The sequence below is a fragment of the Dermacentor variabilis genome, chromosome 10 (assembly GCF_050947875.1).
Source record: "Dermacentor variabilis isolate Ectoservices chromosome 10, ASM5094787v1, whole genome shotgun sequence".
Lineage (NCBI taxonomy): Eukaryota > Metazoa > Arthropoda > Arachnida > Ixodida > Ixodidae > Dermacentor > Dermacentor variabilis.
In genome coordinates, this window is record NC_134577.1 from 49,588,771 (window position 1) to 49,616,744 (window position 27,974).

Sequence of the window (27,974 nt, forward strand, 5' to 3'; positions counted from 1 at the left end):
GCGAGCTTGACATTTGGGGGTGGGCGCCAACTTGACATTTGGGGCCGGGACTACTTCAATATGGGGATGGGCCAAATTGAAATTTATGTGTGAGTCAACATAAATTTGTTGGTGGCGAGCATGGTTCAATCCAACATGCGGAATTGAACCATGCTCGCTCCAATCGCATGCGAAGGTTCTGCACACTTCACTTTGTCCAGGAACTATCACCGCGCTCTGCGACCCGCCGTGGTTGCTCAGTGGCTGTGGTGTTGGGCTGCTGAGCACGAGGTCGCGGGATCGAATCCCGGCCACGGCGGCCGCATTTCGATGGGGGCGAAATGCGAAAACACCCGTGTGCTTAGATTTAGGTGCACGTTAAAGAACCCCAGGTGGTCTAAATTTCCGGAGTCCTCCACTACGGCGTGCCTCATACTCAGAAAGTGGTTTTGGCACGTAAAACCCCATAATATTTTTATATACCGCGCTCTGCAGTCGCTGCAGACATTCTGGCGGCCGCCAATCTTTCTGTCCACCGCAGTATGGCAGCGCTGGCTTCACTTGAAGAGCTCCCCCACCACTCCAGCAAATGTTTTTTATCTTCGTGGGAAGGAACATGGCACTGACACCGCTGTTCCGTAGCTACCAGCTGTACGTAAGCAAAACGATTCCATGGTGTCTTTTCTCGTTTACATGCGATTATGGCTAGCGAAGTTAACTCTATTCAGATCTGTTGTTCAGTTATGAAGCGTCCAGCTACTAACTGTACACGCTCGAAAGCGAGCACTAGCGTTCCAGCACGACAGTGACCCCGCCGTATATGAAGCCTACATGCAAGCCCTGTTTTATGGCCGAAAAATGCTCAACCCGCCCGCCTGTTTCGCACGCGTTCGCTCGCGTGCGGATATTGTCGCAAAATTTGGTGCACACTGAATCCGCGCGAGCGGTTAGCACACGCACTCGGATTGGGGGACGCGGCCTGTTGGCATCTGACCACCATTCGGCGGAGGAAAGGAGTTCAAGGTTGGCAACTACTTTCAACAGGAGACGACACTGGTATATTTTTACAGATGTGAGTTCAAGTTTCCGCACCACGGGGGAAACGCGATGCTGAACTGTCACATTCTATATTCTTCAACCGCGTGGGTTTCAGTGGCGCGGCCATCTTTGTTCTAAACACTGCACTGTCATCTCATATGCGCCACCATTTGAATAATGTGTTGGAATCGCATCATGTCGCAACATGGGACTTATTCTGGGTCTATCACGTTCAGTGCGCGCTGCATTGGCTGACTCAGCAAAACCGAACGAATCATCCTTCATGCCGCGTTCTACATCCCGCGAAAGTGACAGTATCGCCGAAAGTGATTCGTCCGAGAATCCCCGTATATCGTTATATATAATTGGTTGTGTTCGGCGCGATGGCGCAGTTTCTGCAGTTGTGCTAGCGGCAGCTTGCAAGAACACTCGGCCCACGCACAACTGTCGCGGAATACAGCTGCATAGATCGACAAGTCACGCATCTTCACCACTGAGCAGGCGTCTGCGACTTCGAGTACAGCTTTCTGACTTGCTAGCATTTGCTTGTTCATGACTTTTACTTACTCTGCCAATTTCAAGAATGTGCTTTTAAACACTTTGATGCAGGAAATGCCCTTCTTTTTTTAGATGTATAAAACCACCAAAGACGAAGCGTGGCATAAGAGATGCCTGTTAGAGACTGAATGCTTGCTGCTTGCAAACTTTCCAAACAAAATAGACCCTTAACTGAAGCAGAAAAATGAGAAATGTGCTCAGCTGACTGAAGTTCTTGCCATGCGTAAATGAAATTGCTGTGCATAAGCGGTTGACCCGACGTCGCAAGGAAGTGAAGGTTAAGCAGTGAGTGTGCAATTCATTATGACTGGCAAAAAAAAGAAGAACAATATGTATGTATAATGGCCAAGTTATGCAGTTATTCATCAGGCGTTTTCAAGGAGAATATTTGTATGAAAGCAAATAATTTATATTGCTGATAAGACACCTTATTTCGAGTGAAATCAAACAATTACATTCGTCCTGGGTGGCCAATCTGTTGCCCCTTTGCTACTTAGGCATACATAATTCAGCACTTAAACAACGTACGACCCATTACCAAAGTGCACAAAAATTTATAGTACCACGGCAGACATGCTCCCTCTCTCGGCCATGACAAGAAACAAGGTTGACCGACTTGAGATCGTTTTATGCTGTCAACATTATACATGCGTGTTCCATTTTGATTCGTTTTCTGTATATAAAAAATAAGCTTGCACAGGATCAGTGAACCAGTGGACTGTTGTAAGCTCTACGCAGGCTACTTGAGTGAGTTGGGTAGGGGCTGCGTGTTATGTAGTAACAACCTCGCTAGCTAATGCACATCCATAGTTTAGGCTAGAGGAGGTTAAGGGTTAAATATAGCTGACATTTGTTAGCAAAGTAATGCAAAGAAAAAGAGGATGAGCAAAGACAATGAATAGCGACGACGCTGTTGTTGCGACCGCTTGCTTACATGCGCAGTATTCACGGGAGAGGCGAGAGGTGCTCAGGAAATTAACTTTCATAATTTATAACCATGTGTCTGAAACAGATCGACGCTTACTTCGAACTTAAGGACGCTTACTTCGAACTTGCCTTCATCAAAATAATTCTGAGTTGATAAAAATCAAGAAGACGAGAAAGAAAAAGAGCCGGTGAAGAAAGAAAGAAAAAAACATCGCGCAAGGGGAATCGCTTGCCGCAACGAAGGCGACATTGCGAATACCTAACGAGGCGGCGGGCGCATGCTCGCGGATTAACCGCATATCGCGAGTGGCTCGGTGGACTAAATACCACCACGTGTCGAGAACCGGGAGATGCGAAGGCTCTCGACACCCACGCTGTTTTTCCAGGATGAAGCGTGTGTAACGCCGAGTCATCCGCTCCGTTCTGGCTCGCTTTTGCTTTTCCTGGTCCGGCTCTGGCGTAAGAAGGCGTATTCATTTCCATACACATTGGCATTTTGGGACTTGCCGCGTGGTTTTCTTGCAGAGCTGGGGAAAGAAAAAGAAAATAACAGCGAAAATAAATATGTGCGCGCTCGTTTGTACGTCCGTGTTGAGGCATATCTCGCCGACGGTCCGTTTATTGGTCCTCTTACACTGTAAAATAAATTACACCCTTAAAAGTGAGACAGGGTGTAAGTGTGTCTATAACTCACACCCTTCGGGTGTTATTTAATATAACGGACACCCTAGGGGTGTGCGTTATAGACAGATTTACACCCTTTCTCACTTTTAGGGGCGTAAATTATTTTACAGTGTAGAAGGGCGCAATTGCAGCTCGCAATTTAGTGTAACATGACTCGCATTGCACTGTCTGAAAACGTAGTTTTCGACTCGTGATGCTGCCCTTAAGAACTATGATCTCATTACGAAGGACGACAGTGCCTGTTAAAAAAAAAAGTCAGCAACCGTGTGGCGCCCTAAGGAGATGCGAAACTTTGCACAGATTGGAAATAATCGAGAGACGTCGACATTCTTTTTCTCCCCGGTGAATACTCGTGAGTCTTAAATGGTCAGCGTTCCGTAGGATCGGGTTGGTGGCACAATCGCGTAAAGCTGTGGCGAATTACACACATTCGTTTCTTCTGAAAATTGTCAACAACGAATAAGAAATTGGATCTCACATATTAAGTAGTTCTTTCTTTAAGTTTAAGGTAATCATTTATTAGTACTACCCGTTCCTTCTGCCAACCCGCCGTGGTTGCTCAGTGGCTATGGTGTTGGGCTGCTGAGCACGAGGTCGCGGGATCGAATCCCGCCCATGGCGGCCGCATTTCGGTGGGGGCGAAATGCGAAAATACCCGTGTGCTTAGATTTAGGTGCACGTTAAAGAACTCCAGGTGGTCAAAATTTCCGGAGTCCTCCACTACGGCGTGCCTCATAATCAGAAAGTGGTTTTGGCACGTAAAACCCCAAATATTATATTATCCTTCTGCCAAAATTGGTATATGTCGTGTCCGCCGACAGAGACAGACCGAGGAAGAATAATAGAATAGAATTTTACAGGAAAGACAGAGAGGTCCATCTGAGCTAGTGCGCTCTAGTCTGCTACCGAGGAAGAGTTCTTTATTGAAATACACGGAATTCCCTCACCGTATGTGTAGCGCCTATATTTACGCTGCCTTAATATCCTGTCGATTACCCTCCGTGGTTGCTCAGTTGCTATGGCGTTAGGCTGCTGAGCACGAGGTCGCGAGATCGAATCCCGGCCACGGCGGCCGCATTTCGATGGGAGCGAAATGCGAAAACACCCGTGTACTTATATTTAGGCGCGCGTTAAAGAACCCCAGGTGGTCGAAATTTCCGGAGTCCTCCACTACGGCGTGCCTCATAATCAGAAAGTGGTTTTGACACGTAAAACCGCATAATTTAATTTAATATCCTGTCGATTGCGTACTCCAACGAAGCTGCGTAGCTTATATAAATAGTAGGTAGGCCCTCTTTTCAAGAGCCGCCGATGCCTTCAAGGCTAAGCACAAGCTCCGGCAAATATCTTACGGTGGCTAAATAGCGTTTTCTTTTTTTTTTTTTTCACTCGGCGTCGCAGTGGAAATGCGTTGTACCGTTTCCAGGCTCGGCGACGACACCGGGCAGGTCGGACACATCGTCAGTATTACAATCACAATATTGAAGCTGTGGTATTTAAGGCACCTGCACCCAGGGTTACTCTTATAGCAGCATTACTGTGTAGAGTAGAGGTAGCAGAGCAGAGGTATTGAGGCGCGTTCCTCTCTTAAATCTGGCGAGATAAACACTGGCGGGCCACATAGTTTTGTCGAACACTACGTAAGCAAGCCTAACTGGGAATATAGAGCTTGTCCTGTGGACGCCCCATTAAGTGGGCGGGATTTAAGCACTGAGTGACATCAATGGCGCTGCGGCAACATGCTCCGCAAGGTTATCATAATTTTAATACGTGATATTTGGATCATTTTTTCCCCCTTCAGGCGACGTCAGCTACTCATTTTCCCACAGAACAAATATATGCTGAATTGAAATAACAAGCCGTCACTGAACAAAAGAAAGGTAACAAGAACAAAAGCGTTAGCCATGTGACGTAAGTGCGCTAAGAAAGCGTTCATGATGGAAGGCAGCGCGAAACTGAAGGGAACACGGGAGCAACGTAACAGGAAATGCGAGAACTTACTTCAAGCGAATTTAATCCGGAAAACGCATGAAACGCAGAAGAAAAACACACGCCACGTGCCATGCGCAAAGCACCACTAATCCAACACTGTCCTGCGCAGCCTCTAAATATCTTAATTCCCTTCTTTTAAGGGTAGTAGAACGGTGCTCTCAGACAGACTAACTCATCACGTTGCATTTGTGCGGCCCCGGGTTACGATGAGCTGTGCAAGTATTATGAACATATGGCGTGCACCCGCACTGGGGTCCATGTCAGCTAGGCCTATCAATCTGCTTGTTGAAAAACAGTTGACAGAAGTCACATAAAACACATTGGAACGTGAAGTCATCTCGCGCATATTTTGGAACACTCACAAAGCAGGTCACGTAGAACACAGCGGAAGTAAAACCAGCTCCACGTAGATACAATAAAGACAAATCGCAGCAGATGTCACATAATGATACACTAAACATATAAAGCACGAAGTCGTGCGACCGAAATTCACGTGCGGTCGGGCACAGGAAGGAATACAGGCTGCAAGCAATAATTTCGGACATTATTACTCCGTTCCAGGAATCTCTGTCGGGCCACTAGCGCTCGCCTTCGTAATATTTCTGTTCACCACGGGCCTAGGATACATTTAGGGCTTAAGGACCTGCGGTCTATTGCCCAAAGTTATTGATTATCTCCATGGGGCACCCGCCGTGGTTGCTCAGTGGCTATGTTGTTGGGCTTCTGAGCACCAGGTCACGGGATCAAATCCCGGCCATGGCGGCCGCATTTCGATGGGGGCGAAATCCGAAAACACCCGTGTACTTAGATTTAGTTGCACGTTAAAAAACGCAGGTGGTCGAAATTTGCTTGCCTCATAATCATAAAGTGGTTTTGGCACGTAAAACCCCATTATTTAGGCTCCACAGTGTGGGGTGCTGGAAGGAAAAAACTGCTTATGATTTTGGGTGGTAAAAAATAAAACGATTGGGTAAGAGGGCGACGCCGATATTGACTGGAAAAAGAATCAGGGATGTGTGGACTTCAGGCTAGTCCGCTATCGCTGAAAAAAAAAAAAAAACAGCAACACTTTTGTTGTTTGTGTTTCCCGAGGTGCTGCGCCCAGTGTCAATGTGCAAATCTGGTGTATGTCATTCGGCTGGGAGGGTACAACGATTGTCAAGACCAAGCAATCGCTGACGCTGGTTCGCACTTTGAACAACTGAAACTGAACCATTTCGGAACGTCGACTTCCTTCATAGCCGTTGTGGTAGAGGGCGACAAAGGCATTGTTGGAATTCTCGAAGAATAAAAAAAACCTGCATAACACAAATGGTTTTAGTCTCGCATATATCGATGTAATTTGTGACGTTGTGCTGTGATCGTATGCTGAGAACGTATAACAGCTGTCATCGCGGTGTCTGTGCTCTCTCTCTTCCTCTATTTTCCAGCATCTTGCTTTCCTGAGTCTATTAGCAGCAAAGCCATATTTTATATTCTGGTTAACCTTCGTGCATTTATCCTTTCTTTTGGTTACCAAGCCACGTTGGGCTATACCAGTCAACGAAAAGGCCCGTGAATGCGCTTATGACGCGCGGAAAACCTCAGCGTAAATAAATGTAGCCCCGATCAAAGACAACATTGGCACGATTGAGAAGGTTTTGGCGTCGAAATGGCGACACGAATGGGGCTCTAACACAATGACAGGCACCACCTGACTAAACCCGTGCTTGGCTTGGCACAGTTTATTGAAGTTATACTGTGCCGACTTTGAATAGGGGCGCACTAACCTGTTGCACAATATTTTATTCGAAAAAAAAAAACAACCAACATGCAAGAAATGCCACGGACGTTTGACAGTAATGCACATTTTAACTACGTGTCCTCATATAACAACACAAAGAGGAAAAAAACACTTCCGCGAATTATAAAAATCCCACACGTCCCTGCACCCCACTTTGACTTTATATATGAAGTAGTAAACATGTTGCCCTGGCGGAAGTTCTAACCATTTTAGACGAAACTGGCTTATTGAATAATCTTCAAAGCAATGCAGCATTTGCCGCTTACTCCCTAACACCTTGTGGATGACGCAGCGTAGCCTGAGCAGCTTTTGCGCCCATAAACCCAACCCAACTTAAGTTTTCTTGTTTCGCTTGCTCTGCCTTTCTCGCATGGATAGTCTATTCGGGTAGCTTCCTTGTTCTTTGAATCTTTCCGTCCCCTTTCTTTTACAGATTTGTGTCTAATTATTTTGCTTACTTCTGAACCATTTAGTTTCATTTTTTTGATGTTTGTAGAATATTCGGCTATTTGATGGTCCGTTTTTCTCAGATTTCCAAAATCCAGCGAATAACATATTTATACGACATCAAGCACGTCAAGATTTTGTACTTGCTGATCAATACGTTAAACATTTATACTATTTAGTTCTGGATTTTATGGAAAAATATATGTGTACAAGTGCGACCAGCTGCACAGCGATAGCATTGACAGGTGCGGGGTTCTATAAGGGAGCACTGTTGCTACCCGTCAGCTACTTTCTTGTCCAGAAGTAATGATGATGATGACGACTTTAAAGGCAGTTGCTGCTACCGACCAAGAATCGGGCGTATTTCAGAAAGTTATGAAGTTAGAAATCTCTAATTGCGATAACCAAGTGAAAGCGAATCGAACATAGAGATCTGTTCTTGAACAGTCATCCCGATGAATGAAGAAGAGACGATGAGTCAAGAGCAAAGTGACCTACGAGATTAACAATTTAAACGACCTGATTCCCATATGAATTGCTCTACGGCGATGCATGTATCCCTCTGGGAGAACACAGCACAGAAACCCCGTGTAACGACAGCACAGCAGAGTTTAGTTGCAGGCCGAACTGTCACTGTGTGATTTGCAAGGTCCTTTTACCCAGTGAGGAGAAACAACGGCAGTCTAGTAGGTAATCAATTGTCAATTCATTGCAAAAGTGGCAGAAAGAAGAAATCGCCTTACCAGATCGATGCGTGCATAAATTTATGGGCGGGACTCGACAACGCGGTATCGTCAATGTGGCTTTTGTATATTCGTATTTCACAAACGTTCCTGCTCCAAGGAAACTTTAAGTCCTACAGTTCAGCGGAGGATATTAAACTTGATTTTTATTTGGCGTCAAGAGGGTGCACCTTCGAAATATGACCGTCGTTGACGGTCGTTGGAAATCTGACCATCGTTGGATGCCTGACCGTCCTTGGAAGCCCGTCGTTGGAAGGAGGGAAAAGGAGAGCAAGGCAAGGCAAGCCTTAGCTGAGACTGTCCGCCACTTCGTTGAAAAATAGACCTTTGTGCCCACGTACCCATGAGTAACCCTCATACTCGGCATATCACGGGCAGCCTGTGAGTATAAAGCTCTTAATATGTACGACTCACCAGAGAGAGAAGCGTAATGATAAAGAATATGTGATTTTCAGCGCGGTTGCAGTGGAACAGTGCAGCTTACGCAAGCCTAAAACAATAGCCTGGGAGCCGAGCAGAAAATTATCGAGGGAAACTAAATGGACGATGATAAAAAGTTCCGTTCGCAAAGAGTTCCTTCTTCCATTTCTTTAATAATAATAATAATAATAATAATAATAATAATAATAATAATAATAATAATAATAATAATAATAATAATAATAATAATAATAATAATCCCCATCATCAGTATTATTATTATTATTATTATTATTATTATTATTATTATTATTATTATTATTATTATTATTATTATTATTATTATTATTATTATTAGTGGCTAAGGCCTTTAGCGATGTCATCCCGGCCACGGCGGCCGCATTTCGATGGGGCCGAAATGGGAAAACACCCGTGTGCTTAGATTTAGGTGCACGTTAAAGAACCCCAGGTGGTCAAAATTTCCGGACTCCTCCACTACGGCGTGCCTCATAATCAGAAAGTGGTTTTGGCACGTAAAACCCCAAATATTATTATTTAGCGATGTCGAATTCGTATAGGTGTCCGACAAAGCACGCCCGGACGAAAATAATAGTGTTTATGAGCGGAAGCTTGCAGGTTGTTGCTTTGCTCAACCCATTGGATTTGTTATAAGCAAAAACAAATAAGAAGACGAAGAAAAGAACTGCGTGCATGCGACATCGTCGTCGTCGTCGCCGGTGGCGCTGGCCGCACACGCACGGGCTACAAGCGTCCGGGCAGGAAGGAAGGCGCCACACCGGCGTGTCCCCCCCCCCCTCCCCTAATGTTTGCTCAGGTGAGAAGACGGGGGAAGGAACAGCAAATAAGAACACGCACACACACACACACACACGCACAAAAGAAGGGGGCAGAACGCGAGCGGTAAGAGAAATATTAACCTAATGAAAAAAAAAAAAAACTTGCCCACGAAAAAGCAAGTGAACGCCGCCGTTTCCGGGCAAAGTTCGAGCCAGGCGCGCACTTTTGAACGTGTTCGTCTCTTGTCTTTCGGTATATATCGCTGACGTCGTCTGCGCGTATACAGCTCCCCCCCCCCCCCCCCCCCCCCGCCTCCCGCCGCGCGGGCAGGATTTTGGAATGAGAGCGCAAATGTCGCGTATACGTAAAAGAGATCCGCCAGGCCGCAGAAAGAGAGCAAAGAGGCGGCACGTTTTTTTTTCTGTGGCAAGTCTGGTTTGCTTTGTAGACTTTTCTTCTTTAAAGCAGTGGTAGCTCGGCGACGCCGAGACGCAGAGGAGAGTTCGATAGCCGTAGACATAATCTATTTTCTTTTTTTTTTTTGCGTTACGGGTTTACCTTCAGTTTTCGAAGTGTTGACTTATTCATGTTATTTCCGCAGGTCTCTGTCGGAAGCGCTTTACATCAATCATATCCTCTCATCTCTCCTTTCCCTCGCCCGCTTTTTTTTTTGTCGGTGTTGTCATTCACATCTCACTCCTGATTTAAATATCCGAACTCATCTGTATACTCGTTGATGTGGAATTTCCCGTCTTTGTCCCGGCTCGGTGCCGCGCTGTTCCCGTGCATGCTCGCTGATGCCGTACTTCGAAGCGTCGTCATTTTATGGGTGGTCTTTGCGCCAACGCGCATTACATGTGCTGTACCTTACATTGTACTTTTCGTTCATACCACAGTTGTAAGCGTGCCTACGGGTGAATAAGTTTCCTTGTCAGACCTTTTTCGTGCTTACACACAGGCTTCCCAAAAAACTTCCGGTTAAGCCCTCTGGAAGGCAAGTTACAATAGCCTGTAAATTTACAGAACTCTCCAGCTGGCATCAGTTTTGCTGTGAAATCGTAATGTTCTACATGGTGAACTTTATTGTTGAGTGCAACAAAGAAATCCAGTACATGAGATCGACACGTGCCGCTCTTTCTTTATATCTAAACACATAGAGAATATGTGCCTACAGTAAACTACGCGCAATATGCTTCCGCTTGACTAACTTGACTGCCACAAATGCATGACCGGAAGTTTTCTGGGGTCTTGAGCCCACTGCTGCCACAGCGTGGACAAAAAAAGGTCTTATCCTTCCTGCGGCCAACCATCGCCGATTCCGAAGGTAGCCCCATGCCACGTACGTACGGATATCAGAGCGTTAGCTGCCACTAGGGAAGGGTGGAGAAGACTTGCGCTATCTCATATCTACAATTAAATTATTGACTACGCGATGCGATGCACGCGACAAGCGTTTCTAGTCGGTAACATGCACGAAGAAAGGACATGTCAGGTTCTTGTTCTCTTGCGCGCGCCTGTGGCCTAAAGGCTAGGAGGACCTGGCTGAAATCCCACTGTTGGAGACAACGTAATGTTTCTTCGTTATCGTGCGAATGAGTCTTAACTGGCCGGACGTGCGAAGAGAAAATGAAGGAAAAGGAAGAATCGGAGAGTTTTCGCACAACCCCCTCCCGTGACACACGAAACGTTGGGCAGCGCGCACGTAACTCATCCCAGGCTGCTGCGCGGCATCCTCGTATGCCGGCACCCTTCGGACGCAGGTGCGTAGTGCAAATCGCCGTCGCCTCCCCATCTCCTCCGTCAACAACGGCGTCGAGTCTCGCTTTCGCCGGAGTCCCTCTCCGCCGGGCAGCCAGTGTAGGACGCGCGGAGTGCGACCGAAGCCGACGTGGCTCGGCCTCGTGTCGCGAGAACCGGCGGACGGGACGGACCGACCGACCCGGTGAGGAGGACGGCGGCTCGTCGGGGACATAAATCGGAGGCTCGCGATAAGCAGCGCACGCCGCTGGCGCGGGAGGGAGAGGGAGTCGCGGAGACGGGCCGATGGAGCCGCGCGGCAACAACAGCGCGGCGTCGGTGAGCGGCCTTCGAGGAGCGTTCGCGGCACGGACGCGCTGTTGTTGCGTTCCCTCGCGCCGCGAGGGGGGTCCACGGAGGGCCCCGCGGCTTTTTTCTCGGCGGTGCAGATAGTTGCGCTTTCGCCTCACGGAGACGCGTGGGCGCTTCCGAACGCGAAGGATGCCGCCGCTGGCTTCTTCTGCTTCTCCGTCTTTGAGGGACGACTTCTTTCTTTCTTATCTCCACTTTGTACGCTTCTCTTTCGCAGCTCCTTCGTTCCTTTCCTTCCCGCCGGGCAGCGACGTCGGCTATATGTACGACGAGAGGTAGATCGTCTGCGCGCCATCTTGTCTCCTTGTTATTGTTTTGTCTGCGAGGCACGGCTTATCCTTCTAGTGCTCGTTTATGGCGCGCGGTGACGATGAACTACTCGCGAAGGAAGGTTCGTTGTTTATCCTCTTCGTTACTGTCTCTCTCTAGGATTTTTTTTTCGTATACAGCAATACGAGCATTCGCCACGACTCCTTTCTCTCTTCGCTAATACCATAGTGTCTTTACGCTCTACGGCGGTATCTTGTTTGCTGTGCGCCTCTTTTCCTCTTGGTAATTGGTTGACCGCGGGTTCTTTTGAGTTCGTTCCGCCAGCCCACTCGCGCAAACTGATGGCACGGGTGGCAAGCACCAGATTGCATCCACGTAGATTTGTGACTGGCGATGCAGATGCTGCGTGACCTCTGCGGCTCATGAGTATCGGGTTTAAACTTTCACTCTTCGATGAAAGCTAGAAAATCTTTTCGGTTTCCAGACTTGATGTTTCTTTGTAGAATGCAAGTCGAAGGCGGTGTGGTAAGCGGTATGTTCCGAAATATATGTCGACCATATCTGCTGTTCATTCTACTGGTCGTTAAATATTTTCGATAAGCGGTCCGCAGGAGTCTGCTAGTTTACGATCTGGAAAGCGCTGAATAACTGTCATGCCATCCCGCTTTCGCAGAAAAACACCTAATCGACGAGAGGAGCTTGTAAAACTGCGCTTTTTCGCGCACTTTTTGCTCGGAATAACGTGATCCTAATAATATTGTGAGTAAACGAGGAATCATCGGAAAGTGCGTGCGTTGTTATGTATTCTGTGCCATTCTGTATTTTGAAACACTTCAATGCCAAATTAATGACGCGTCTATTCTCTTAGGTGTCGCATATGCATACGTCAAGCAAAAAGCTTGGCCTGGCAAAGCAGAACTCGGGTCATTTCTAAGAGTTTGATGAAACGTAAACCATAAACATAACACAGTATTCCATCTTGACTAATAACCTTGAAACTACAAAACGAACGTCTCTTACGGCTGTCATCTGTCATCGGCTGTCATCTTACCGGCCAACTGATTGAACGAGTTACCCAAGAGGAGGCTTTAGCTGGTAATGCTGGTCAGACTAGAATCGTTCTTTATTCCGAAGTTCATATGGGCTTCGGCGTAGATGGTCATCCATATAGATAGCGTTGTCGACAAAGCGCTCTCAGCTAAATAGGTGAAACTGCATCATCAAATAACAATTGTTCCTATGATAACCTGTCACAGGAGACTCTCTGAAGCATCGACAGTTTCTGCATTTATGACAGTCCTTTGCATACATATTTTTATAGCGGGCGGATGTGCGCTTAATGTTCCCGTCCTCAGCGTATCAAAGTACTGTGCGAAATTTGCGAAACCCAAGAGAAACCTAAGCGCAACAAAGGAAAAACTGACAAGAAGAAGCACGCAGGACATTGCGTTAGCTGCAACTAGCATCTCCCGACCTCACCCCGCAGTCTTTGCACATTGGAGGCGTCGCCAAATGCTCAACCATCGTCGCTGAGACCTGTTCTTTAAACAGACACTTTAAACATCAGGGAACTCGCGTTCATTCTCTAATATTTTTCTCCCTGGCTACATGGGTATGTAGGAGTGCCTACACGCATGCATTTACGGTTGCCATAGCTTTCAAAAAATGCTCGAACTACGCCAGTTGTCTCCATGAACTGCGCGTCACAGTTTTACACATGGTGCTCCGCAACTCGTAGCTTTTACTCACATATATAGCGAAGGCAAAAAAAAAAAAAGCAATCCGAGCATGAGACTTGAAGTATGCTCTTTTCCGATATAGCTGTACACGAGGTAGCCAGCAGAGATTTCCGATCGCTATGCCTAAGTACGGCGTGTGCGTGTCGAATCTCAAAAATGTGAGATTTTACGTGAAAAAAAGCGCCGGGCATTTCATAAGCGCGTGAAACTAAGCGCGATCCTACGCATAATTAACCTTAGGGATCACAAGTACTCGTTTACGAGGTGCAGCTGTCAATCGCACGTGGTGAAAATTGTCAGTGGTCAAAGGAAGCGCGTAAAATCGAAACGTGCGCATTCGGCGGTTAAGCTTTCCCGCATGACATCAAGGCGGAAACGGCGAGCTTCTCCGCACTGCTTAGAGTCAAGGCAGCCAAGAGACAAGAAAATGGGAAACATAGCAGAAAAGCGACCGAGAGAAAAGAAGAAGAAAAAGAAAAAGACAGATGATAAAAGAGGCAGAACCCACCGGTCCGGACAGGACTCCGAACGATATTGAACACACAGAAAAAAATATAATAATGAACGAGCAGGAGAGCAGGAGAGAGATAGCTGCCACCCCGACCGCTTCCGACGTGGCCTAACCTTCCTGCGCCGTGCCGGCCCGCTCTGCACTCCCCGGGGGTAGATGGTGAGGGCTTGGAGCGCGTGCGCTGCTCTCGAAAGCGCAACGGCGCCTTCCCTGCCCAGCGATTCAGGCGTACGGAAGAGAGAGAAAACGAGAAGGAGAGAGACGGCTGGTTCATTCAGAAAAAACTGCGCCGGTACCTGGCACGTAGTACGCCAGGTCGGCATCGCCGCAGGCCCGTTCACGTTGGGCAACCGCGCTGCTGCGTGTACTCACTATCTGCGGAAAGGCTTGCCAGCTACAAGCTGCATTTTCGTCGTAGTTCGTTTTTTTTTTTTTTCGTTCGCTCCAAAGACGACGGTGTTTTCGACGTCGATAACTGCTGCGTTCGCTTGTCGCGAATCGCTGAGACCTGTTTCTAACGGCTCGCTGTCGCGACGAAGAAACGTACTTGAGGCGCGTCTCGTAGCGCGAACTAGGCTAACGCAGCTCCTCATCGATTGTAACGAATGGATCGAGTCTCTCGTTCTATCGTTGGCCGCGCAAAGGTGCACATAGGCACGGCAAGCACCGCTCTGTAGGCTGGCTTACTCCGGTTACCGGCTTGCGCTTTACTTTCTGACTGAACAGTGCTTGCAGCGGAAGTTCCGTGTTTATCTGCATACATCGATATCTGCAGGACAGTCGCAGGCGATGGCAGATACATTTCTGCGCAACGAAGACGACGAAGACCTTTAGCGCGAGCGGTACTGGCGACGCTGTATACTGGCTACTGTTTGGATCGCACCGCTGGCGCGATCGGTTGTTGGGAACTCGGCGCTGACGCCCGTGGCTGTACCTGGGTCGCAAGCCCCAAGGGTAGCGTTGGCCTGGCGGCCTGGGGTACAACTGGAAGCATCCGAAGGTCCCGGCAAAGCATGAGTCGACTGGTAACAACAAAACAACTTGTTTATTTTAACATTGCAAAGAGTTGGCGGTCAGGTTGACCGAAGTAGAGAGACGGGAGAGCACTTTACTCAACAGAAGAAATCGGAGCCCTCCTTTTGGCGTCCGGGGGCAGCTGTCTTTATACTCTCGCAGTTGAGGGCAAGAAGGAACCCCTCAATAGACGAGCACGTGAACGTACAATGTCGTAGCGCTGTCGTAGCACAATGTCGTAGCACAATGTCGTAGCACTGCCGGTCGGGCACAATGACTGTAATGAGAGGGTGATCCCTGCTTTCGCATCGCCTGGTTCGGGCACAATGACTGGAAGGAGAGGGTGATCCTTTGCGGTCGCATCGCCGCAGTCGCGCCTGGAAACACCTGGCGGGGAGCGTTGCGGCGACGACGATCAGGCCAAAATGTCTGCCGCCCCGCCGCAGTCGCGCCGGCAAAACCACGTGTCGCAGGCGAAACGCAACACTACACGAGATACGCTGCCCTTGTGAATGCAATCTGTAAATAGTCTCGCACTTGTTTCCTTTCATGTACAATTATTAGCGCCATGGGGACGATAAGTGGTACGTTCCATTAACGGAAAGCGTGCAAAAATGAAGTGTTCGAATACGGTTTCAATCGGGGTGTGAAGATTTCGGGTGAGATGTGGACAGATGCGACTATAACCGCATTACTCGTTCTTAAGGAAAACATGTCGCTATGCGTCTACTTGGAGAAATCGCACAATATCGCGCCTTGTTCCTTGAGTCGTTTTTCGGGCATCGGTGTTTACAATTGGTGGCTGCGGTAACGAAGTTTTCGGATAAGATCGTGGGGCGTTTTACGATTGTGCTTGGCTGTTTGAGGCATCGACCTGTCGTTTAAAAAAAAAAAAATATATATATATATATATATGTATATATATATATATATATATATATATATATATATATATATATAAATTCTAGAGCTGTAAGAATGAAACTTCAGGAATACGAAGACAAAGGAGGACACAGTATTTTGTCGATTCAACTGCACCACATTTGCATATGCTTGAATAATCCTGTGCTGTTATCTTTAGGAAGATCCCACCTGGGACATAACGCACGGTAACGTATGCAATGCCGCACAAAACTTTATCATTCCCGCGGGCTGGATTGCTAACATTATTGTTCTTTTTGTTTCTTTCTTTCTCAATTTGGTAGGTTGACTCACATACCTGCTTTTTATTTATTTGTCGCTCCTTTTAAATGAAACAGAGAAATAATATCACCTACATTCGACTGTTAAATCAAACGGCTTGTTTTCTGCAGTTCGTCGTTTCATTTATTGAGCGTTAAATATATACTCATCGCATCTTTTTCCTGCGCCGCACTATTCTTGGACACTCGACTTGGCGGCATCGAGCCTTAGCTTGAGGCCATCATCATAATCATCACCATCATCATAATAATCATCATCAGTAGCAGCAGCATCTTCAGCAGAATCGGGGAATTTCCCATTCATCGTCTCCTCATCGCATGCCGCAGCTTGACGTATACTCTCACCTTAGGATCTCGGAGCTTGCGATGCCTCGTGCCGGCGACGTTGCTTTCATCGGCATCTGCACGCAGACAGCTTTCGCTCCTTTTCATTTTATTATCTCTTACTGCAAATAGTTTCGTTTACCTTCAGTTTGGCGACCCTTGTAGCGCGCGCAGTCATGTCAGTTTCGGTTGACATGTTTCTCGTCGGTGCTCGTTTTGCGAATGTACCTCGAGTGCGCAACTTCACGTGAACTACGGCGTACGCCTTGTAATCAAATGAGGCGTCATTCACGCGCGCGCCTCAGAGTCTACTCCCCGTCCCTCGAGAAGCGACCCTGTAACTCGCTGTCGACAGTAAGAATAAGCAGGAAAATAGCCATGCAGACCTATAATGTCCAAGGCACCCGTAGGCCACCAGCTGCGAGAGTCGTACGTGCTTAGTGTAGAACTCGAACTCAACGTTATCTCACTGCTGCTCTGAGCAATATTTACCTCGGGCCATTCGCATTACTACTTAAGCCGTGAAATATGTCTAATAAGGGTTGTTGTAACATCTTATGAATCAAGCTTTCAATTTGTAACCTTGCAATAGCAACAGGACAAGGTTATCATTTTGTGCACCACTGAAGCGTATACGCAAACGGCTTGCAAATAGGACTTGTGAAAAATCCGGTAAGAAAATGTATTTCTGAAGATCTGCGCTAACAAACTAAGACGATTTTTTTAGAGGTCGTAATAGATGTAGTTTGGAGAACTGCGAGACTTTTTTTTTCTGCACATAGTTGTGGTGTCGTAAACGTGGCACGACAATTCCTTGAAATTTACTGTCTTTTCGCGGCCATTGTGAGACCTTTGAATGCTTTTATACTAAATAGCGTTATGCTGTGACGACGCGTTAGAATTTGGCTATCTCATTTAAACGCTACAGATTTTGCTGAAGCCAGTTGAGTGCTTCAGAAGAGCTTCAGTTTGGCCTAGTTGGTGTTTACTGCATATCATATTGACCGCAAATAAAGACGGGGACAGCGAGAGAGAGCACATAAACAACACGGGCGGTATGTTGTTTACGCCCGTGTTGTTTATGTGTTCTCTTGCGCTGTCCCCGTCTTTATTTGTGGTCAATATGATAACCAGTTGAGTGGTTGCCTGACGAGGATGTTTTTTTTTTTCGTTTCACACTTATTTCTACAGGAATATCTTAGTTGGCATATTGTTTTGGTGTTGCAAGGATGTAGAACGCATTTCAACCATGGTCACGGCAAAAATGTTATCCGTCGTCGATGGTTTGTACACAGTTTTTTTCTCTCTCTCTATTTCTCTTTTTGCAAAATCACATATCGTGCAGTGGTAATAAGATCCGCCCGCCCACGCTTTTCATACATGCTTCCGAGATCGGCTCGTGTTACGGACCCAGCTACGAACCCGACGGTCCAGTTTTGATTTGTATGTTGCCATAAAAGAAATTTTGAACGGAACTAGCCAGAATGGGCAATTTAGTTCGAAAGGAAAATCGGTGGTCGTCGCCACTGTTCAACTTGCACGCACGTTTGTGAATAGGCGATAACTCGACGGTGTTAAACGTCGCCAAGTTGCTCACGAAACGTTGACTGAAGACGCAGCTTGCACGGGCGTCTCTGGTCCATGCGTCTATGACACTCGCGCCACACATGCGGATTTATGGCGAGAGCACGGACTTGCAGAGTGCTTGCTACTAGCCGCGTTTACACGAATGCGACAACTGGCGAACCGCATCGCATCACATCGTCTTTCAGGTGCATCGCATCCGTGTTCTACAGGTCGGCCATTCTTCTGCAGTTCTGCTACGCCTGCTTAAGCAATACAAGACGGCAAAAAAAAAAAAAAATAAAACGAGGGGAGGGGCCTTTACATCGTCACGTAGCTCCAACTAATCTGCGTCGGCGTACAGCGCGCGCGCAATATTCTCTGCGCGGGCGGAAGACGAGGCATGACGGCTCTATATACGCCGCATGAGGCCGCGGATCCAGCAACGCGGAACAAGAGCGCCCAAGGAGGAGGAACCCTGATCGCGAACCACGCGAGAAGACGCGCGCGCACACACAACCACTTTAGGTTTTCGCGGCACGCTCGTCGCTAATTCGAGCAGGCCCCGTGTACACGTGCTGGTGGTGGTGGTGCTCGCAAGCGTGTCGAGCCTTTCATTTCATTATCTTTACCCACCCCTCCCCGCTCCTACCACTGCTGCTCCGCGATGAGCGCGCCGTCGTTTTCGGTTATTGCACGGTTCGTTGAACGACCCGTGCGTCTTTGTGATACACGCCGCCTACTTCTGCTTAGCGCTTGTCGTGGACGCCGCGGGGCCGCGAGTGTGCCCGGTGCCCGCATGGTCGTGCGTCTAGCGCCCTTCGTTTTCGAAGCAGTCAGCTAAGGAAACTTGTTTTCGTACCCACGTGTCACAGTGACGTGGCGCAGGAAGGGCAGCTGCCGAGCGTGACGTCATGAAGACGCCGCGGCACCATCGTCACATTGTGTGCGAGAAAAAGAAACGGGACGGCAATGCTGACTGGAGTGGATACGCATAGCGCAGACAAGATTTATAGACGCATATAGTAAAAATTTCAAAACCTTCTTTGCTAAGTTTGCTGTTAGGAGCGAGGAAGAGCGATGAGTTGACGACGTATTCACCTGCTCCTTTTGCCTATATGCTACGTCCGTTTGCTTACAAACATGTAGCTTGCCCTGACCGTGCCCTCCGAGACCTTCAATGCCCGCGCGGTAAAGGTCTCGAAGTCCACGCGTTAACACTCGTGAATGCGCTTGAGGCTGGACAGTGGACGCTCACACGCTGCACGCCCAGGGGCACGTTCATTCTCACGATGACGGTGCTGATTAGTTGCGCCGCTCGTATACCTAGCACTTCTGCGGCACGTAATTGTGAAACAGAATACAGGCTTCGCATTGCAAATATCGATTTGGCCTCATTCCACGTGAGCCTTGTTTGCCCTCGTGTTGTTTCATCTGAGGCTTAATAGTTGTTTAATAGTTACCTAATAGTTAAGTGAAGATAGTTACTTTCTGTCGCATCACACGCGGACGAAGCGAGACAGACGTTGCCGTTCTGAACGCCGCAAGATGCACCAGACGTGCGTTTGTAGAGGGCACCCAGCGCGCACCAGAGCTCGCGGTCGGCCGCGTTGGTGGCCAAGGCAAGGAGAGATTCGCCCCGGGGTATTCGGGTGCGTGGGCAGAGCTCGTCGCTTTACGGCACCGGCCCTGCCCGCGTTGCACTGCAGCGACCTTGTACGATGTGCGAATCTTTCGCAAGACTCAGCGGCTACTCTATCGAAATGTTTTTCCTGCTCTTGTCGTCTCCGCGCAGTAGTAGCGCGTGTCCGTGCAATAAAGTGATTTTACATTCTAGAAGGCTGCTTTAGAATTGGCGCAGATCGCAAGCGTGCGCTTTTTAAAACCGGGGATTTTCTTTCCGAAAACAGGAAAGGCTGGCGCGCACATACTGGTAGATACACTTGTGTACAGAGTTGACAAGGTGAATGGAAAGAGAACGCGAGGATAACTGGAGACAATTTGTAAGAGCGGAAGCAACTTGGCTTCGTGTACGGCTCGCGAGGAGGCTTTGCCAGAAAGCAAAGACAGAGTAACATGTCATTCGAAATTCAAAAAAAGCAAATAAAGCAAAACAAGCCTTGTTTTTGTCTACAACGTCCGTAAACGCATACTTTTGTCTACCTCAGTGTCCACAAGCGCACTCGCGAGATAGATATAATCTCGACCGGGTGAGGTGTGCCTTCACCCCAGGACTCAGGAAACGACTACGAAGCCGGGCATAGTGAGCATGAAAAAGAGTGGAAAAGATTGTATTCACTTCATTGGTACATGCGATGTGACTCTCATCTGAATCTCGAGCGGTCTTATTGACAGGTTGGGCAGCGCGGCCTTAAATAACATCTGGCGGTCCTGTCGTCGTCGACGTCTTCTTCCGGAGCCTGTCTTTCCCTTTTTCCCACCCTTGGCGACAGCTCGGGTAAAAGCGTGACGTCGTCTTGACGTTCGGTTTCTGCTTCTATCATTTTGTGTCAGCTTGTGGAGAAGGAGGTGGCATCGATTCGGAGAAGAGTGCAATTATATTGACGTGGGGAAGCCCGTTTGAATGCTTCGCACACGTGATAGGTCGACCATAATATAAGATTATTAGGAGTGTCGAAGGTGTCGCATTGAATTGAACAGTGAATGGGTGTACGAGTATCTGAAAGGTGAAAACATTTTCTTCGGCTCAAGAAGGTGCAGGCGGCTGGCTCAGTTGCGCACTGGTCACAAGGGGTTTCACTTCACGACGACCGAGAATAGAACGATGACATAGCTTTCGTTCTTCAGCGGTTCAAGCAAGCGTGCAGCCCAAATAAACCAGTGCTTCATCAACAGTGACCTTCGTAATGCACCTACGAGGCCTCCGCGCGCGAGCGCGAACTCACCGCGTCTTTGATCGTGGTGATTGTAGGATTCAGTGATCGCGACTTCCTTTCTAATGGCGGGTGTTATGTCTTTTTCCGCAGGCAGTTGCCAGCCTGTCCTGACTCTTTCGTTAATACTTTTTCACTTAGTGTAATAAGAGCGCTAACATGACTGCGGAGAAAGGCGCACAAATAATCCCCATGCAGTTGAAAGTCTTCGGGAGCTGTTCAGTGCTACGCCCATGTAGGCGACGTGCAGTATTGGGCCGCTGACCCGGAATAGGTCGAACCACCCGAAGTACCAAGAACCTCAAGATGAATAAAGGCGTCACTTTCTAAATGGATTACTTGGGCCACATATTTTTTTACATCATGATCGCATGTTCCTAAACATGAACTTCAAGGTGCGGGCACCCTCAGCGGTATCCCTAAATGTCAGTTATACACTGCTGCCTCTGTTCTGAGTATAACCTGGCCCAGGAAATGAAGCTAGAAATGGAGGCAGCAGCCAATCAGGAGGTCAATATTCTCAGATGCACGCGTGCGTGTGGATGCGTCACGCAGAGCTCGGGAACTCGAGTCCATATTCGAACGCAGTAATTCGAAACGGAGCGTGGCCCACGTGTTTCCACTCCGCCGCCTAATTAATTTGAAACCGAGCTGATCACTACGCACTGTACTTACAGGGATGTTCGTTAACGTTGTGCGGCATCAGACGTACTCGCGCTACTTCAATTAGTCCGGCGGCTACCGCCTTTCTCAATAGCAGGGAGCCGCGCCTTGAGCAACCGCCACGGCCGTTCGTTGTGGCAAACCACTTGACCGCCACACCAATGCGCGCTCACGCCTTCCGAAAAGGAGGACCCCTTTCGCTACCACAACTCTCGCGGTAAACCACAGCGCGGCAGCGTAGTTCGGTAATGCACGGTCATCGTCTGGCAGGAGTGCGCGGGGTCAAGAAACAAAATTGCCCGGTTACTAACTACTCACGCCCCCCCCCCCCCGCCCCCTCGTCCGAGCCACGGGGGGTCTCGATATTTCTTTTACTTTTTTCCTATGCAGACGCCGAGGTACAGTTCACCCTAAGCAAGAACAAAATGTGCCGAAAGAGTGCGCCTGCGAAGGGGTACGCCAGCTCGGAGGGCATACGAACAGGCGATGATGCAGGTGCGCTCGCTCCAGGCTCAGCGAGGAAGGGAGTGTGTAGACGGCGTGTGGTGAGAGAGGGAAAAGGGGGTGTGCCATTTGCATATTTCAATTAGCGCGCGGTCGCTTTATTGCCAGGCCGTAGCAGGCGCAGCAGCCGCCGGTCAGCCGGTCCAGAGGCGAGGTCCGGCTAATCGCCGGTACACCCACGCCATCCTCTGGACGCTCCTCGTTCTCTCTCTCTCTTTCTTTTCTTTCGTGTTCCTTGCCTACCGCTTGCTCTGCGGGCAGCTTTAGGCGGGCGAGGAAGCGCACCGGTGTAGAACTACTCCGCTCTCGCTGGCTATTCCTCGCATCACTCGTTGAATTCTTCTACTTGTTCTTCGTCTTATTCTTACTTTTATTTTTGCTCTCAGTGCTTCACGGTTGCGCAGGCCGTGCGTAAAGATATCGCTGCGGCGTTTCGAAGACCAGGAGGTGAGTGGCTGCGGAATTAAGTGGACGAGTCGGTGCACTTCTCGCAGTGCAGTACGGACGAGTTCCGAATGAGGAATTAAGCGACTTCTTCATTAAGGCGCAAGCCTACTCGAAAGAGAAAAGAAAGAAGCCCCACAATGAATTTAGTACTGTGGAGCTGAGGTTCCAGGTAAGGGCAGTGAATCACCGTGATTTCGTAACAAATATTGCGCGCAGAAAAAAAAGAAATAAAGAGGAAAAGCCTGGCACAGACCACCACTGAGCTGTGAGTTAACTGTTTCGACAGACTACAGTTGCACAACTCTCATTTGTCATCGCACATAATTTGAAATGGTCACCTATTACATGTGTCATTCGTTATACCTGTCGTGCATTATAACAGATGAGCGCTGGGCAAGGGAACACACTTGGAATTGTGCCACCGTTCTTCGCTGTAGCGAAGCCTTGCTGTAACAAAGTGTTAACAAAATGAGATTTCTCGGAATCGTCGAATTGGAGCGAGCTGCATGCGCGCTCCAAGGGAAGGGGTCCCTCGGAACCTATTTGGTTAATACTTTCCGTCGCTTTTCCGGGCGCGTGTAGTGATTCATTAATTCAGCTTCATCTCACGGTCTGCAAGCTTCCTGCTTAGCTTATAGTGGCCGGAGAAAGGGAGGTACCGTCCCGCGATGCCGCAGGGTTAGCCTCCTTGGTCGCGATGAACTTGCGCAACTATATTTGTTTTCAAAGGAATGAGTTAGTTATTTGCAAAATTTAGCGATACAAATAAATAATGAACGAAAACTGTTCGGGGGCCTATAGCAAACTTTTCTATTTCGCGTTCGTGAACAGCGTAGTCGTGAGATACCCTTCCTTTTCAAAAACGAAGCGCATTCAAGGAATACGACATGGAGCAGTTTATAACGCTCTTCGTTTACGCTAGAGCTCAGACATATCACATCAAACGTGACGATAATGTCGTAACATAAGTAATGTACATACAAGGCAGTGGGCGCCGCATGTTGTGATATATTATTATTCTTACGTGTGTGCAGGCATTATGCGTGATGCTGGCTATACTACTTTTCGCCTAGTCGTACTATAACACATCACAGGCGGGGTTAGGTAGGCTCAAGAAAACAAACAGAATAATAAAATAAAATGTGTACAACGTTCAGCTGATCGCACTCGCGCACTGCGAACAGAAGGTTCAAGTATACGCATTGTACGTCTCGACAAACACGTATTAGCACAGCACGTCGAGTGGGTCTGTGACAACCGAAATTAAACAGAATAGCGTTGAAGCTCAGTCACTGTCCGTTCACATTTACGTGTTGCATGGGCTTGCGGTGGTCTTCTTTAGGTTCGTTTTATTTTTCTTCATCGATCTATTACTCTCAGCATAGCGCTCAGGAACGCCTACTAACTCTTTTATGGATCAACAATTTGTAAGCGCCGTCAACCTGGTTTCGAAAGAAGCCTCTCGAACTGATTGATTTCTTGGTCTTCTAAAATCTCATTGTACCGCGCTGGTGCTGAGCTTGCGATAAGATTTAGCAAGCGCCATTCATCACTGGTAATCCAAAAAAGAGATCGAAGCTAAGTGGATCAAATGGAAGAGAAGTTTGCAACAATGGTCGAGCTGCGAATCAAGTGAACGATCTTCCAGATTGAGGCTCTGTTTATTCTAGCGATGCGATCATCAGCGCTAGCGTGCCTTAGGGGGACCATCTGCTGCTTGCAAGTGCTCGTAGCGCTTGAGGAAAAAAGAAGCGTCCAAAGTGTCTGGGGCTATTTGACTCTAAAGATAGCTATACTGCGATTTCACTGTCGTTATTGGTGCGCAATTATATTGCAATAAAGCTCAGCTGTGTGTGCCACTGTGGAAATTTTGTAGCTTTGCCTTAGCGCGCTGAAACGAACAATCGTAGATGCTTAAGATTCTAACTAGGGAACGTTATTCCTGCGGGCAGGTTAAAAAAAAAAAAAAACTGGCGTACAAGCATCGTTGACACGAGAGCAAAGACTGGATCAAATTGAACGACAGCAAGCAAAGTACGTTGCAGCTTCTAGCGAGAGCTTACTGTAAATGTGACCGCGGGGGGAACTCGTCAAAGCCCAAATCAAGACACCTGTCGTCATGACCAGTGATCTTGCAACATGATCCTTGCTAAATTGCACTACCCTTCACATGAACCTCGTGCAGCCTCACAAATAGCCAGGAGAGATCTAGCGCAAGATGAGCTTGATGCTCGGGCAACAGTGTGTAAGGCTGACGAGGACAACAGTGTCTAAGGCTACCAATTTCTGTTCCACGCGCATTAGTTGAAGTTTTCGTAATTACACCTTCCTCACATATCCCAGACACCACGTGACTGTGTGACGAAACAGGACATAAGCTCGGATCAGCTCGGTGTTGGGTTTCTCGGGGCATGTATACAGCCAAGCGTGAGAGTGAGGCTCAATTGAAATGCTCGAGAAGGGGTTCAGAGCTCTAGTTGACTGATGTACATATAGTTAACAGATAGACCTGCGCCGATGCGGAGTTCTCAGTTGGAGCTGGGGAGAGCCGAGGCTGTAAACGAGACTACGCTGTTCGGGGATGAAGGTTGTTATCGCGTAGGTCCAGTTGTGCGAAGCCATTCGAGTTAGACTTCCCGAAGGAAGACTGACGCATTCTTCAAGGGGACCAAGACCGAAAGAGCGGCGCTTGGGCAACGACATCACTCTTCACTCACGCCTGGTGTTGCCGCTTCCTGTGGAACACACAGTGCGGGACCCGCACCCTGTCTGTGTACAAGCCTCACACTAAAGCAAAAGAAACGGTAATGTATTTGTTCTGCCCCTATACGTTAACGGTGGCATGTTCTTCAGCGCGGCTGCAATGCGTGAGCGGGAACCGAGCAAGACGACTTGCACCCATGCCACGTTGTGAGGCCGAGAGGATAAGCAAAACGAGTAAGCAAACAAACGGGCGAAACACAAGGCACGACGAAAAGGCGTTACTGCTCGCGCAGGACGATGCTTGTGACCTCCCCTGAACAAAGGCGAACCCTCCCAGAGCAATGCGTTTCCGCACTTCTCGCGGCATATACATTTCCTCGTACGCGCTTCAGCCATAAATCTCCACCGGACCTGGACCAGACAAGTTTTCGGCAGACGCTCGTCCATATTGTCCCTACTATGTGCCACAAGCGAACTCTCTAAAAGCCAACGAAAAACAGCCGCCTCTTTTTTTTTTCTTTCGCGTTCTCTTTCGGCGTTAGCAAGGTTTCTTCTTCTTCCTCTTCTGATTACCGCAACACGGCCCTGCCGCAGCTTGGCCCTCCGCACCGCCGCGCTCGCCCCAAAACGCGACGCGAATCGGACTGCACCGCGCGGAAGCACGCACACACGACGCTCCCCGCTGCCGCTTCAAGAGGAGGCTGGAAAGGCGGAGAAGAGGAGGGGGAGGCGAACGAAGTGCGCGCGTGGGCGTGCGGGCAACGGTGGCCGCACGGGACTTCCCGCGGCGGGCCGCACCTGTGTCCAGCCGCCCTCGCATCGCGTGGAGTGTTCGTGCGTGTGTATGCGCGCGTGCGCGCGCTGGACTGCGCGAAGATGACCCCGCGGAGCGCACATTGCCGCCGTGTCTCGGAGGGGGTCCACCGCGGTTGCGTCAAGACGGACGGCAAGTAGGCCTAGGGGATGTTGCGCGGCCGCGCTAGGAACAACAACGCACGGGTGATGGTAGTGGTGGTGGTGTGGCCTTCGCGTAGTATATGAACCAGGCGGAAAGAAGGCAAACTGGTTTACGCAACAAGCAGTTCGAGTGGTTGGGAAGGAGGTGGGGGGCAGAGAAGATGCGCAACTGCCCCTTTCGCGAGGTTCACGATGAAAATCCTTTCCGCGCGGAGTCGGGATGACTCACACCACCGTCTGCCTCCCGTGCGCGCTGGTTTGGTTAGTGGTATACGGGCGAGCTATTGTTGTTGTGGCTGCGAGACGTAGGCTCTGGTATGGCGAGAAACGGTTAGAACGAACATGGAGTCGGCCAGCTGCGAGCAGCACTGCTTGGTCGGTTAAGCTGAACATTAGACAACACAGCGTGAAGTGGTCACACGAATCTATTGTATCGGAATGTCAGGTACCAGGTCACTCGAAACGACGTGCTGTGCTAATGTCAAACCCACAACACCCTGTGTTTGGAAGCAAAGGATATGTTTGACTCACATCGCTATGTGTACGGTCAGATTCGGCAGAGTCATTCTATTAAGCTTAGGACTCCGAAAGGCGACGTCATCCCCCTGAGCCGCAAAAGATTTGCTCTATTCTTTTTGTAGCCGCCCAGGTCATTGGGCACTTTGATTCGCATTGAATGTGCTGAGGATAAGAACCCTGGTTTCTAATACCTTACAGCTTACCACTGTGACAATGGCATTGCACTGGCAAAATATTTCGCCTCTTAGGTGGTCATGCATTACTTCTGGATGATTGCCGTGACTGCTGTATGGTTGACAGGTAGCGCATTTGTTCGCAACCACACAGTGAACCCGTGTGGCGGGACGGGACTTCGTCACCATAAAAAAAGCTTCGAGAATTCGTGCAAACCCTAGCAGTCGCAACAGTCGTGCGTGCACCGACAGCAACGTATAGCTGGGCAATGTCATCATGAGGGGCTAGTTAACGGGAAAAAACTACGCACGGTAAGCGAAGCTACGTGAAGTGATGGCAGGTCAAGATCAGCCACAGATTACGATACACCTTCGCAAAGAAGTGTCAGACTTGCACAATTTTACTCCAACGTACTGCAGACGCCATTGAAAGAGTCATGTTTGTAAGATGATCGTTCGTGCGTTTTAGTGAGTCCTCGTGATTACACAGACATTAAGTTTTGGTTTATTTTGCTCTCAGTGGTGTCGCGTGCTTTTTAATAAGATAGATTTGGATCACTCGCTTAAGCTACATGCAAGATTAATTGTTCGTTGCAGGTTAGTGGGAAGGACGTAAAAGCAATTCCTTCAGCTCTGCTGACTGAACTTGGCTCGTCCGACTTTTCTCAAACATTCCGTGAAACCTGATGGGGCCTTCAGTAAAGTTGTCTTGTGAAGAAATAACTTGTATAGTCTAAAGTAAACTGGAGTTAAATTTTGTAAACAAAGGGGTTGAGTTGAACTGGAGCTCAACGTCAGTGGTTTCTTTTTTCAAACGTGCAAATGTTTGCCCCGTGACTGAAGGAACTAAGCTTAGCTTGTCACTGTCTTTTCATTCTTTTTTCTTGTTTGCAGCTAGTGCTCTGTGTATCGTTAGCGAATACCGCTAAACACTATCTGGTACGAAAACGCCAAGTGCGCAGCACCGACTCATGCGTCGATTCCCCGGCTCATGTAGCGACCTATGTAGGCTC

General features: G+C 48.5%; 1 long non-coding RNA gene across 1 annotated transcript; it reads left to right on the forward strand.

The window, feature by feature from the left end:
* The first annotated feature begins 493 nt into the window (after nt 1-493).
* Nucleotides 494-27,974, forward strand: LOC142559525 (uncharacterized). Its single transcript, XR_012823144.1, has 3 exons — nt 494-630; nt 17,730-17,821; nt 27,856-27,974. It is a non-coding gene; the product is annotated as an uncharacterized LOC142559525 (long non-coding RNA).